Genomic DNA, 5,825 nt, shown 5'->3' with positions numbered 1-5,825 from the left:
GATATTCGGTGTCTCCATTCTTTGACCTCCTTTGATTTAATGATGAAAGAGCTTTAATTTCAGTTTGGCAGTCAACAAAATTTGCAACAAAAAATGAATCTATATAAATGATAACATTTTTCTGGTTTGATATTTCTTATATGATTGTAGATTTTTAGGTATTAAGCTTCTCGATTTCAGCTTCCTCCCTAATTACTGGAATAAAGAGTTTCCACACTTGGTGGAAATCTTCTCCATTCATTCCTAAGCAGTGGTTTTACTGCGATTAAAGTCTCACACTATGGCTGGATGCTTTGATATATATTTATTAAGAATAATTTGTAATAATTGTTTTGATATAAGAAGTTTTCAAAACCTTTATTTTCTGGTTCCCTAGTTTAAGTAGCAAACAAATTTCTTTATATTTATTATTCTGAAAATAACAAATGTTACAAAAAACTGCTTTGATTCGTAAATTAATTATCGGATTACCATCAATTTTTGATATACTATATATAAAGCTTAAATCCAAAAAATTGATTATTAAAAAGCAGTCAAAATGAATCCTGGTTGGAACAGGTCAAAAAATTTTTAACCCACATTTTACGGTTTTATTTTATCACTACATATTTACATAACTACATAAAATCAATTCTAAGTAAACCTTATATATACTTAAGATAATACTATACTTTTTGAATCAAAAGTTGTAATTTCATTTAAACAATAATTATCAATTAAATACAAAAGACGATAATATTGAATAAGAATAATTATTTTTGTTAAGTTTATGAAACAATAATAAAAAATTTTTCCTAATATTAGGAAAAATCTAAGTAAAATTTGATTGGTTAATATATGAGAAACTTATAGGTATTTGAGACCATACTAGACTTTTTATTTCGAAAGGCGTAACTATACTCGTATTCAATCACTTATTATTCATTAACTGCTGAAGACTATAATGTTAAATAAGAATAGTTATTTTTATTAAGTTTTTGACACATACGTTAGCAAAAATGTAGGTAAATGTAAGTTGGTTGATCTACGAGAAAATTGTACTTATAGGTATTGAAGACTAGAGTTTTTGTTTCTAAAATCGTGATTCTATTTCATCGGTTACTATTGATGAACAACAACAACTATCTCTACAATATTAGGAAAAAATTTATTGGTATATAAATTACATATATTAGGTAAAATGAAATTGGTTAATAAATGAGTATTACCACATATGGTGTCTTCTGAAGTGATACGCACCTGGTAAACGATAGTGAAAGCGTGAAGTCATCAATCATGGCTTAAACACATTTGTCAGTAGAACTCAAATAAATATAAAAATGTGCGAAAATTTGACGCAAAATCTGAAAGTGCGTAAAATCGAGTCGATTGAAATGAAAGTGTTAAGTCTGAACTTGTGAGAACGGCCACAATAACACGCACATATAGATTATTATTATTATTCACTCTAAAGAACAACAGCATAAAAGATACTGAGTCATGGAAGGCCAGCTGATAATTCTTTGTTTTACTCCTTCTGTTGTGGATTTTCGGTTTTACGGGCGGTTTTCGACTTAAATTCGCAGTAAATTCTTGATTTACAAGTAAAATCGAACATTACTCACAGCAGCTAATATCTAAAGTTGAATGGCACAGTCTACATATTCACACATACATGTGTGTCATGAGCAAATTTGTATCTTTTTGTCAAAAGTTTTGCATTAAAAAAAAAACAAAAAGAAACAATCGAAAGGAAATAGAAGTGAAGCACTTCAATTTTGGATTTTTATGAAAATATTCAAATTGGATACAAAGGATTACCTGCCTATGAAATGAGGAATAGGCTTAGTTTACATAGTGGCAGGAAGGGGAGAAATAACATACAGTGTATAGTGTAGATACAGATAGATGAGTGTGTGTATTGAAATCAGGTAAGAACTACACAAATACCTAGATACTCTTATATTTTATGAAATTAACCCTCGCGCCAAATTTAGCGTTTCTGAATTTTTGATTCTCGTAGTTTTTCTCTTCCCGAATGTTTATCATTATTGGGTTATCAGCATTGTCACTTCATATTTTCGTATTGGTTTTGTTGAGTTAGTCACTGGCATTTTGCAATGAAATAGTCTGTCTAGTCTGGCCTGTGTGACGTCTTTATATGCGTCACATGCACTTACTATTCTGCGAACAAAAGTTAGCATTTAAACCTGGAAAAGTTATGAACAATAATCTCAGGACTGGAACGTGTTACATTAATTAGATCAAGGCTTAAATGCCGCATTTATCTAATACCATATTATGCCTAATTGTTGGTCTGCCTATAGCTTTGTATCCGAATGCCGAGTGCAACATTTCCGGTGCTCGATTAAGTGATTAACCTGCCAATAATAAAGCAAACGAACTGAAATATGGGTTTCGGCTTTGTGAAGCAATAGTTTTCAGCAGGAACCAAAGTGGCAGGAGTCGCAGAAATGTGCCTGCTGAGTTTTACAATTTCACAATCTGATTTAAATAGAAATAAAGAAGTCAACACATTTTAAACATTAGAATGCATATATTATCTGCGTTGCAATATTGCACACACAGGCCTGAAACTGAAATTATAAAATCGAATATTAATGAATTGCAAAACAGCTGCTGGAGTGACTGCTGGTGGATAGCAAATTTCATTCTACAAGGCGGAATTTCGCTGCCATGACTGTGACTTTTATATAAACAAAGCAAGTTCGGGCAGTCAGAGAAGTGCGCAGTGAGCAGTGCGCAGTGCGCAATGGAAAATGCTTACAAATGTGTACAGACTACAGTTTTATTCGTTCATTCATCTACGTATGCCTAATTAGTACGAAAATCCATTACTCGTAAAACGCTGGCGCATATATTTCCATATATAGGCGACCCTGGTATGGGTGCAATGTGCTTAGTGCGCACACGGGGCACGTGACATAAAACAAATTTATGTATGCGAGTACGCAGTCGGTAAGCTCGGGTGCGAATGGTTAGAGATGCGTAGCACGCATTCGCAGATAGTGCATTGCACTATCCGGATCTCTCCCTTTGCTGGATTGCTGGAGATGGAATGGAACAAAATAAAAATAAAAATTAATTAAATAAAAAAATTTTCCCTCTTACAATTTAAGCCAAATGTTTCTATAAATATTTTTTATGTATAACTACAAATATGAAGTACTAAAAGGAAAATGCAGTTCAGTTTAGTTTCCAGGAAGAAAAATGAAAATGTTTCAATGGAAGCTGTCTGTAGCTGGGGTGAGTATAATTTTGAGGTAATATCATTGCAGTACGTCTACTCTCTGTTTGTGGTACAAGGTACTAATTGCTTACAGTGAATTGTCATAAATATAATGTATTTTTAGAACGATGGTAAGAGTATTCATTTATTTTATTTCTTTTTAAGTCATAACTCAGATTCACCTTTCAATATATATATATATATATAATTTCAATAACAGAATAGAAACACGAATTAGGTTCACCATTATTCCTTCTGATAATAATAAGTTATAGTAATGAATTTTTAAAAATTAAAATAACTTTATAAATAGATACATATATTCTTTCTAATAACAATACTTCATAATTCACAATTTTTATAAATTAGAATAACTTTATAAATGGATACATATATAGATACATGTAAATATTTAATCAAGCACGTAATTTTTATTTATTAAAATTAAGAGGAACATCCTATGAATTTACTGAATATATGAATGATATATACATATATGAGTTATACATTTTTGAGATTTGTTATTTATCAGTTTAGCAGAAAATGCTAAAACTTTTAACTTTAATATAGATTTATTCCCGTTATTAAATACTATTATAAAAGCTTCTTTATGTATCCCTGCGGAAAAAGGTTTAGAATGAACCCAAAGTAAAGCATGCCTATCGTTGAAGACTACTATGATCTAATAGTCATCACCTGATACTGTTTGCAGTATAAATGGTAAAAATTGAGTTGTACTTGTGGCAAACGACTGTCGGTGTATTTCTCGTACCGGAAATGTCGTGGCTCACAGCTATGGCTGTACTGCCCACTAAAGGTTGACTCTTTAAGGGCCATGTTATGCAGAGTGTCTCGGATACAGCAAAATTTGCTCTTTCGGGCTTTGCCGAAAATGCATGTTATGCAGAGTGTCACATCAGTATTGCCAATTTTGTATTTTTATTACTTCTTGGTACTTCTTGGTTGTGCCTAATTTTAAAAGGAAATTTAGATATGCTCACTTTTAATTTGCCACAAAAAATAACTAGCAAGAAGAAACTCATAGAGGCTGTAATACTGTTAATTTATTATTATATTATCTTATAATAATTGTTGACAGTACTTACGCCTTTCTTTAAAATCGGAAAGTGTAATAATTATATTATTAGCGATTTATAAAAAAAGGCTGTGTTGCTTACTGCCATTTTTTCTCCAAAACGGATTAGAATTGTAATAATTTGCTCCTAAAAGGTGAACAAATTCTAAAATTTTTTACTTATCAACACTATATTGCCTTAGTGCCGGGGCATAAATACGCCGGCTTTCATGCTGGAGTTTGAACGGCCATATTGTTTTTTCTCCCATTGCCAAATTTAAAATTTGCATTGAATAACAATTGTACTTATGCCGTGCCCGAGACAGTCTGCATAACATGGCCCTAAATAGGAGTATCAAGGTGGCTGGGGTTAAAACTAAAATTACGTGAGTGAAAGCACTGCATTTATGTACTTATATTCGATATGAAGTTGCATTTTCCAACCGGGTGCACTGACCCAAAGAACAGCAGAGGTGCTGAATATGAAGAAACTATATCCGTATAGTTTCTATTGTTACCGATGGAATAAATGTAAGGGGTAAAGCCTTCACAACAAATAAACGTGTTAAAAAGCTATGAATTTTGTCTTTATATAATTTTTTTATATAGACAAAAATTATAGATATTTATGTTATAGCGTATTAAGTGGGGATACATTTTATTAATAATTTAATAATCAAATTTAATTGTTGTTTTCAATGTAAAATTATTAAACTGAAAATAAGCAAAAGAAAGGAATTTCGATGTAAATTGGGTCACGATGTTGAGGCTTATATGGAGTTAAGATGTGAATTTTTGTAAGGATTAATAAAAAATATTACAAAAAAAAATAAATAAATAAATATAATTTAATAAAAAAACGTACGAAAATAGTATAAAAGTCGGATACTGACAATTGTGATATGACTGTCTGTAAAACATAGTCCTAAGCCAAAACTTATTCTTACCCTTACACATATGTAAATGAATTAGTATTTACGTATACATATATATTAGTGTATAATTTAGTATTTATTTAGGCACTCTAAACTAGAGTTGTTGTATGTTAACTCTCCAAGGTAGTCAAATCTCTAACCGGAGTTGTGAAGAGTGATTGACAAGACAACTATTATTTTAATTCCAAAAAAAGTGCCTTGAAGAATTTCCAACCTGTTATTTTAACTCTCGAAAACTATTGAACCGGATTCGGGAACAACATTAGTAGTCACAATAAACTGAAGGGTCTTGGATATAAATCCGCCTTTTACTGAAATGGACAAGGTGAACTTAATCTTACCTCTTTTTTTGTGCTAAATAGCAATAAAGAAAACCAAAAGAAAAATGATTTACTTAAAAATTTTTCTTATATTATATATATCACTTTTAAATCCTAACTTTAATGCACTTCACCTGGTCTTTGGTCTTATAATTCAAATATTTTCGTTACTTACAAATAGTAAAAACTCCCAACCATGGCAATGAACTAGAAAACATGAGCCATATGTGAAGGGCAATAACGTCGCTGTTATCAACTGACCTAAC

This window comes from Teleopsis dalmanni, chromosome 2 (genome assembly GCF_002237135.1).
Source record: "Teleopsis dalmanni isolate 2A chromosome 2, ASM223713v2, whole genome shotgun sequence".
Classification (NCBI taxonomy): domain Eukaryota; kingdom Metazoa; phylum Arthropoda; class Insecta; order Diptera; family Diopsidae; genus Teleopsis; species Teleopsis dalmanni.
Note: the sequence above shows the minus strand (reverse complement) of the source record.